The sequence below is a fragment of the Echinops telfairi genome, unplaced genomic scaffold (genome assembly GCF_000313985.2).
Source record: "Echinops telfairi isolate 266 unplaced genomic scaffold, ASM31398v2 ScPeMD7_7469;HRSCAF=8507_0, whole genome shotgun sequence".
Classification (NCBI taxonomy): domain Eukaryota; kingdom Metazoa; phylum Chordata; class Mammalia; order Afrosoricida; family Tenrecidae; genus Echinops; species Echinops telfairi.
Genome location: NW_022111372.1, coordinates 18,900,785 through 18,910,483, shown reverse-complemented (window position 1 = coordinate 18,910,483; position 9,699 = coordinate 18,900,785). Strand labels below are relative to the sequence as shown.

Below are 9,699 nucleotides of genomic sequence, written 5' to 3'. Positions count from 1 at the left end.
GTTTAAGGATATATAATGATTTGTTTATTTTCTCAAATAGTCAATAATTGTGAATCCAAGATATTTTTTTTGTTTTATTTAATAGTAAAAGCCTAGATTGTCTGAAGAGGCTGTTGGTAAAATGAAGGAGAACAAAGACAATTCTCATGAAAGCTTAGACGGAAGTGAGGAGCGTGCCCATCCTCTTAGAGAGAATACATATGGCACCAGCCACAGAATGTGGCTAGAAACGTGCGTGTTAAATGTGCTTCTAGTGAAACGTTAAAAGAAAATATGTGATTGGACAATGGGGGAAAGGACATGTATATTATGCAGTGGCAAGGCACCTGTCTGAACAATTCTAAAATATTTGGTGTGAGTTTACCGTGTAAGGGAAGAACTTGGGTATCTGGCTGATGAGATTTCTAAGCCAGATCTTAAAGGGTTACTCCGCATGGTTACTCCTCATTGCTCTTATTGAAAGCGGAGAAGAAAGAGGTGACCTTCAAGTGAACTGTTCAAAATGAACTTTAACAAAACTTAATGTTTGGAAAATCCCATTGTATAAACCAGGGGTGTCAAACTGGCGGCCTTCGGGCTGCAAGTGGCCCCGAAGTAATTTTTTGTGGCCTGCGATGCTCTGAAATAAAATGAAAATAGAAAAATTGTTAAGAAGAAAATAGTGCTTAGGGCAGATCGAGGAAACACCGTACACACAATTCCCTCGTTAACCCTTTAGCTACCGAAGACGAGTATAAACATGGCCCAGTGCCTTTCCTGGGGTCCTGTGAACGTGTATAAACGCGCTGACGCAGTTCCCGTGACGTTTGGAAGTGATATGTCTGCCACTCTCAGTGTCACATAATGTAAACAGATCCCAATAGTGAAAAGGTTAAAAAGAGCACTCTGGATTGTGCTGTGATGAATCCTACCTTGTGGCAGAGCTAGTTAACATTTTTAGAGGGAAGCCATTGTATGGGCAACTATTTTTGTCCATGAAATTAAATAAAACATCATACAGATCAAGACAAACTTATAAGCATCTACCCTGTTTCCCCGAAAATAAGACAGTGTCTTATATTAATTTTTGCTCCCAAAGATGCGCTAGGTCTTATTTTCAGGGGATATCTTATTTTTCCATGAAGAAGAATATGTTTTTTTAATATTGTTTATTGTTTTATTAAAAGAGATCTCGCACTTCCTGTCTACTCCGGCTGCGCTGTGGCCAACAGTGAGCTGCCCGGCAGCGCCCACCACTACAGTCCAGAGTCCAGAGTTATGATAGTTTGAGGGGGGCCTTACTTTTGGGGGGGTCTTATTTTCGGGGGTGCCTGGTATTTCAGTGAGTAGCAAAACTGTAGGTAGGTCTTAATTTCAGGGGATGTCTTACTTTTGGGGAAACAGGGTATCTGCCTTAATGAAGATCATCTGTTCTCAGGCTTTGAATCCAGATATTGGAAAACTAGTAGTAGGAAAGCACTGGGTAAAAAAGAATAATTTTAGTTTTATAAATACATTAAATAAAATAAATGTTTAAATAAAAGCAATTATATAGTGCTTTAATTATCCTATCCATATTCCTGAATCCTCACTTCAAAATATAAATTTAACAAAATTTGCAAATACGATGTGGCCCGCGTGAATCTTGCCTGTTGCACCAAATGGCACACGTTTTAATTGAGTTTGACACCCCTGGTATAAAACTAAGGGCTTGTACCCAGTAACGTTCACCAAGTAAGTGGCAACAAAAAAAATTTTTTTAGGTGTTCAATACTTTTGTTTATTTCTAACAGTTTTATTAGCACATAATCCACATATATAGTTCAATCTCCCTCATTACCATCAGGCTGATTCCAGTGTCTAGTGACCCTCCAGGCAGGATAGAACTGCCCCTGTGGGTTTCCAAGAGTGGAACTTTTTATGGGAGTAGACAGCCTCCTCTTCCTGGGAGTGACTGCTAGTTTTAAACTGCTGCCCTTGAAGTTAGCCACCAGGGCTCCTACATTTCAATAGTTCAGTCATATCCAAAAGAGTTGTGGCATCCTGGAGATCCCCTTGTAGAGGGGTCTCGGGGGGAGATGAGCCAGTCAGGGTGCAATGTAACAATGATGAGAAATACAACTTTCCTCTAGTTCCTAAATGTTTCCTCCCCGCTCCCACTACCATGACTCGAAATCTACCTTGCAAGTCTGGCTAGACCAGAGGATGTACACTGGTACAGATAGGAACTGAAAATCCAGGGAATCCAGGGCGGATGAGCCCTACAGGACCAGTGGTGTGAGTGGTGAGACAGGGAGGGTAAAGGGAGAATGGGTAGGAAAGAGGGAACCGATTACAAGGAACTATATGTGACCTCCTCCCTGGGGGACAGACAACCGAAAAGTGGGTGAAGGGAGACGTCGGACAGGGCAAGATATGACAAAATACCAATTTATAAACTATCAAGGGCTCATGAGGAAGGGGGGAGCGGGGAGGGAGGGGAAAAATGAGGACCTAATGTCGGGGGTTTAAATGGAGAGAAAATGTTTTGAGAATGATGTACAAATGTGCTTGACACAATTGATGTGTGTATGGATTGCGATAACAGTTGTATGAGCCCCTAATAAAATGTTTTAAAATTTTTAAAAAAATTAAAATAAAGAGTTGTGGCATCATGACCACCATCTTCTTCCTTGTGCTCATTATTAGTCCCCATTCCCCACAACCTTCTCTGCCACATTGCTCAGAAACTATTCATCTGGATGCTGTTATTGGTCAGGTATGGGTCGGGGACGTTAGAAAACACCTGCCTGCCCAAGACAACTAACTTCAAAGGGCCCCAGATCCAGGAGACATCTGCCTCCGCATCAAACCAACGATCAAGGCACGCCCCCCTACCTCGCAATTTTTATGGATGGAGGCAGCTTCCAGCCCAGGTAAATTGCAACTCTTTTCCCCCCTCCTCCTTTTTTGCCCACCTGCGGTTTCTAAACACTCCCTTTATTGTTTTACCCTCCTCTCCTAAAACTGGCTCTCCAGCACAGATAAGCACAACTTCTGGAGTTCAGGACTCCCTCTCTGCTCCCCACTCCCTCCGGGGCAGCCGCGACTTCACAGACTCCCTCCTGGAGTCCCTGAATCCCACCAGGAAGTGCAGAAAAAACCTCTCCCTTTCCTTCTCTCTGGCCTGGCCTTGGTTTATCTTTGCGGTAGACCTGATAGCCGTCTCTATAGATTTTGTGGTAGTTATATAATCATTTGTCAATTTGCAGATTAAGAGTTTAGGGGTGGAGTCTAGACTGTCAATCAAGATACAGCCAATGAGACCTGCGTGGGCACGGCCTTCCCCTAAGGATTCTGGGGATTCCTGTTTTTCCTCCTTGGAGGTGATATCTCTCTCTCAGCTGACTCCCTTGGAGACCAACTCTTCTCTCGGCTTACTCCCTGGGAGGCATTGCAGCTGACAGGAAACATGCCCTGAGCTGGAGAAGTCACATGGACCTACCCTGTGCATGCAACCAGACCTCTGGAGCCGGAGAGGCCACATAGTGACCCTTACTAGCATTGAGATGCTTACAACACCACTGGATCCAAAGACTTTCTACCCACTGGCCTGTGATCCTTCTGCATTCAGCGTCATTGCATGTGTTTCATGAATCTGAAGAGGCCTTTCTAGATTGGTATCAGACATTGGGCTAACATGGGACTTATGGGCTTGGACTGGGTTGGGATGCTTTCCTTTTTTTTTTTTTAGTTGAAACTCTTTCCCTTTTATTAAGACACAAGTTATTCTTACATGGTTTGGTACTCAATAAAGGAAAACGGGTTCAAAAAGGTAATTATGCTATCTTCAGTATTTCCAGGTGACTCTTGACAAGCAAGTAGCAATAGCAATAAATCCTTGGGAAGCCCACCTGTGGGCATTTACACTTTGTCAAGGCCCAGCTCCTCTGGAGTGGAGATTCCCAGTTCATTTAAAGTTGGTCTAAGTTCCTGGATGACATAGGGGTAGATTTCCTTATGAGTTCCTGCTTTGTCCTGAACAACCTCTAGGATGCGAATGGCACTAGCAAAATCGCTTATGCGTCTGCACGCTCACAAAGCAGCATCAATGATTTTTGGCTCTGGAATCAGATCATACCCAACAAATGTGTTCATCCTTTTGCGCAATTCCCAGGCATCGATATTCGGCTTGTTAAAGAATGTCACCCAGCGAGCATCGAACTCCTCATCTGTCTCATGAGACCCATGGGAGTAGCAGCGAATTGATTGGACAGCGGAGGGGCCGGGGGAGTGGGGGGCCCGAACGGAGGCCCAGATGGTCTGGGATATGAAAAAATCTATACACTTACAAAGAACATCAATTAATACAATTGTTATTCAAATGTACACATCAAACACTAAAACTAGTAGTGAATTGAAAAATTCTACCAACTTTGCTATGTAGAAATTGAAAAAATAAGCAGTCCAGATGCACTGATAATTATTGGTGACTGGAATATGAAACTTGGGAACAAAGATGCAAGATAGTGAGTTATTTAATATGGCATTTCTAGTCATAGCCCTTGTTATTCCCAGCAAACGTCTCTCATGTTCCTGAAGAGGGAAGATACTGGTTGTACTATGTGCTTCAGCAGTGAGGGAGGGCCATCGTGCTGGGTCTAAAGTGAGCCATCTTAGAAGCAGTGAGGGGGATCTCACCACCAGCAAGAGCGAGAAGTAGAGCCCAGGCTCTGGACCCGGAAATCCCTGGGCAGTGGACCGCCTTCATTCAGGAGACGCCAGCAGAGGAATGGCAGAGGCGAAGCCGAGCTTGAGACAGAGTGGTGGCCTTTCCAGCCCACAGAGCTAGTAAAGCTGAGTGTTTGCGTGCAGTCGGCTGGCCGTGGAGCGGGGTGCTCTGGTCACTTGATTTGGGCAGCCGGGTTTGCTCGCCCGCAGAGCTGAGCTGGGTGTCTGGGTTAAGGCTTACAGCAGAGTGGTAAGCTCTTCAGGTGGTTATTAGCAACCTTAAAAAAAGTTGTGTAACATGTCCTGACTGCACAACTGTATCCTGAGCATTTCTCGACTGAATGATAACTTATTAATGTCCATAATAAACCTCTTAATCATAAAATTGTCTGAGTTTGGTATAAAACTGAAAAGGGTGGAGTGTGTGAGACATAGCAAAAGAGGAAGAAACAGTAGTTGGAAAATACGGCTTTGGTGATACAAACAGTGCTGGAAATCACGTTAGAATTTTACAAAACCAGCCGTTTTTTCAATGCAAACACCCTTTTCCAACAATACAAATGGTAACTATGCATATAGACTTTGCCAGGTCAGAAATCAAATTGACACCATAGCGGCTTTAGGCTCAAGCACAACGACTGTGAGGATGGCCCGAGTCCAGGCAGTGTTTCACTCCATTGTACGGTGTTGCTATGGGTCTCAACTGACTCAATGGCGTCTGACCACCACCGCCGCCACCAGCTCAGCATTTGGCGTGAGTTACAAAAGAAGAGCTGATACCAAGGGCTTAAGTAGAAAGAAAATGTTTTGAAAATGATGATGGCAAAATACGTACAAATGTGCTTGATACAATTAATGTATGGATTATTATAAGAGCTGTAAGAGCCCCCAAGACAATGATTTATAAAAATAATTTTTAAAAGAGCATCACACATGAAGAAAAGATCATTAAAAAGACAGGAAAGAAAGAAAAAGTCAGCATGGATGTCAGAAGGGACTCTGAGACATGTTCTTGATCATAGAGTAGCTAAAGCAAATGAAAGAAATTATAAGGTCAAAGAGCACAAAAGAACATTCAAAGGGCAGCTCAAAAAGAAAAAGTCAAATATTATAATGAAATGTGCAAAGAGCTAGAGTTAGAAAATCATAAGGAAGAACATGCTTAGCATCTCTTAAACTAAAGAACTCAAGAAAATATTCAAGACTTGAGTTACAATATTGAAAGATACTATGTGCAAAATACTGAAGAATGGAGGAGGCATCAAAAGAAGATGGAAAGAATGCAGGGTCACTGTACCAGAAAGAACTCGTGATATTCCACCATTTAGGATGTAGCATATGAGCAAGAACCAAAAGTACTAAAAGTGCAAGTGCAAGAGAAATTGAAAATATTAGCCAAAAACAAGATTCCAGAAATTGATGGAATGCCAATTGAAATGTTTCAGCAAGCTGATGAAGCACTGGAAGCACTCCCTCCTCTATGCCACAAAATTTGGAAGATCGATACTTGGCCAACTGACAGGAAGAGATCCATGTTTGTACCTATTCCAAAGAAAGGTGACCCAACAGAATGCCCAAATTATAAAACAATATCATTAACATCATATGCAACCAAAACTTTGTGGAAGATCATCCAACAATGTTTGTAGCAGTAGAAGGACAGAAAGCTGCCAGTTCAGACCAGATTCAGAAGAGGACATGAAACAAAAGATATCATTGCTGATGTCAAATGGATCTTGGCTGAAATCAGAGAATCCAGAAAGATGTTTACTTGTGTTTTACTGACTAGCCAAAGATATTGTACTGTGTGGATTATAACCAACTATGGATAGCCTTGAGAAGAATGGGAATTCCAGAACACTTCAGTGTGCTCATGCAGAACTTGTTCATGGATCAACAGGCAGCTGTGCAAACAGAACAAGGGCACACTGCATAATTTAAAATCAGGCAAGGGGGGCATCAGAGATGGATAATCTCACCATATTTATTCAATCTGTATGCTGAGCAAATCATCAGAGAAGCTGAATTATATGAAAAAGAATGTGGCACCAGAATTGGAGGAAAGCTTATTAACATTCTTCAATATGCTGGTGACACAACCTTGCTTGCTGAAAGTGAGAACCTGAAGCACTTGCTGATGAATATCAAGGCTTGCCGCCTTCAGTATGAATTACAACTCAAGATAAAACCATAATCGTCACCAATGGACCAATAGGTAACATCATGATAAAAGGAGAAACGTTTGAAGCTGTCAAGGATTTCATCTTGCTTGGCTCCACAATCAGTGCTTATGGAAGTAGCAGTCAGAGATCAAGGGACCCGTTATATGGAATAAAGCTGATGCATACAACCTCTTTAAAATATTGAAAAGCAAGGATGTTGAAGACTAAAGTAAGCTTGACCCAAGCCACGGTGTCTTCAATCTCCTCATCTGCATGTGAAAGTTGGACACTGAATAAAGAAGACTGAAGAAAAAGTGACGCAGCTGAGCTCTGGTGTTAAAGAAGATTCAAAGTCCCAAGGACTGCCAAAAGAACAAACATCTGACTTGGAAGACATTTAGCCAGAATGCTCCTAGAGACAAGGATGGCAAGAGTGTGTCGCGCATACCGTGAGCACACTGTCAGGGGAGACCATTTCCTAGAGAAGGACATCAAGCTTGATAAAGCAGAAAAGCGGAGAAAATGAGGAAGGCTCTTGACGAGATGGATTGGGCCAGTGGCTGCAACAATGGGCTCCGGCACAGGAACAAGTGTGTGGGTGGCACTGGACCAGGCAGTGTTTTGTTCTGTTGTGCATGGGTCGCTATGAGTTAGCATCGATTGGAATGGCACCTAACACTCCTCTGGGAGGTTGTCAGGAGATAGTGGTATCTCTGAGGCTTTCTGCCCCGCCCTCTTCAGACTGCTGCTGCAGGCAATAAAAAGCAGCCCTGGTTTGACTCCACAATAGGAAATCCCAGGACTTGCTTACATTGTGTTCTTTACAAACCCTTTGTTTTGGTGTAATCCTTTTTCAAGTGCAGCCAAGGATCTCAAAGAATTGGCAGCTTTGCTAATCCTTCTTTCATTGTCTATGTAAATAATAAATTGTTTGAATCTAAAATTGACCAGAATTTTAAACTTTATTTTTATTTTAGACTTTTCCAAGAGATAGGAAAAAACGGGTGAGATGTGTGAGGTTCTTGAAGCCACATTGAAGATGTTTGTTCGCTTCTTCCCCGTTTCTGCAGCGCTAGGAGCCATGAGGGTCTCTTGAGACACCCTCCAAGAAGCGGTATGGGAAGTCCTGCCTGGGAACCAGCACAAGCACAGGAAGGTCTGGGAGACGGTGGAGCTTCAGATCAGCTGGAAGAACTATGATCCACAGAAGGACAAACGCTTCTCAGCACAGTGAGCCTTAAGCCCAACCCCCACCCCTACCCCAGCCCAAAGTTCTCTGAGCGTGTCCTTGGGGGCCAGCAGCACTGCAATGTAAGCCCAGGCCATCGATATCCCTCACTTGGACATCAAGGCACTGAAGAACCTCAACAAGAATCAGAAGTTGGTCAAAAAGCTGACTACAAAGTAAGAAGCCTTTTTGGCCTCTGAGTCCCTAATCAAGTAAATGCCTCGAATTCTGGGCTCTGGCCGGAATGAGGCTGACAAATCCCCTTCCCTGCTGACCCACAATGAGAACATGGTGGTCAAAGTCGATGAGATGAAGCCCAACATCAAATTCTTGGTGAAGAAGGTGCTGTGTCTAACAGTGGTCATGGACCATGTGAAGATGACAGATGACGAACTCGTTTACAACATCCACTTGGCTGTCAAATTTCTGGTTTCACTGTTAAAGAATTGGGGAGAAGATGGTGCTGAAGGAAAAGATGTCTCTCCTCAAATGGAATTCAAAACAAAGGCGTTAAAGGCCAAGAACACAGTGCTGAAAGGCGTCCATAGCCACACACAAAAAAGAAGATCCACACGTCACCCACCTTCCAGCAGCCCAAGACCCTGAGGCTCAGCAGACAGCCCAAATATCCTTGGAGGAGAGGCCCAGGAGAAGCAAGCTGGACCACTATGCCATCATCCAGTTTCCCAAACCACAGAGTGCACCATGAGGAAGATCGAAGATAACAACACACTTGTGCTCATTGTGGACGTGACATCAAAACCAACAAGCACCAGATCCAACAGGCTGTGAAGATGTAGGACAGTGGTTCTCAACCTTCCTAATGCCATGACCCTTGAATAACAGTTCCTCATGTGGTGGTGACAGCCCACCCCACCATAAATTTTTGTTGCTACTTCATAACTGTAATTCTGCTACTGTTATGAATCAGGCAACCCCTGTGAAAAGGTTGCTCAACCCCCAAAGGGGTCATGACCCACAGGTTGAGAACCGCTGCTCTAGGACATTGATGTGGCCAAGGTCAACAGCTAGATAAGGCCTAAGGAGAAGGCAGAGGTTCCACTGGCTCCTATGACGCTTTTGATACTGCTAACAAAATCAGAATCATCTGAGTTCAGCTGGCCAATGCTAAATATAATCTTCTTCAATACATTAAAAAAAAAAAAAGAATTGGCAGAATGCTCCCACTTTGTGCATTACGAGCACCAAAGGCAAACCCTAGCATCTGTACTAAGGCAAGGCTCAATAATCTTTATTGTTCCCATTTTTTAAAAAAGGGATTTTGTTTTCAGTTCTGGATGAGGAATGTTTTGGCTTACTCTTTGAATCAACATAAATGAATTCGCCTGTTGGTGCCTCAGAAGAAACCCTGGTGATTTATTTCCAAAAGGTCACAGCCATTGAAAACCCGATGGAGTGTAGCCCAAGGAGTAGCCATGAGTCAGAATCAAATCTGCAACACCTGGTTTGGTGTTTTGGTTTATTTGGACCTGTAGTAGCAAATGAAATGTTGGTGGGGGTGGGGGTGCCAGCCACCACCGCTAGTACTGCCCACGGGTTCAGTAAGCACAATTGTACGGTTGAGATATAGAAGTATTATATTAAAGTCATCGAGAGCAT

The 9,699-nt window shown here is 43.5% G+C and overlaps 1 pseudogene; it reads left to right on the top strand.

The window, feature by feature from the left end:
• The first annotated feature begins 7,860 nt into the window (after window positions 1-7,860).
• LOC101642185 lies at window positions 7,861-9,301 on the top strand (annotated as a pseudogene).
• The last annotated feature ends 398 nt before the right edge of the window (window positions 9,302-9,699 follow it).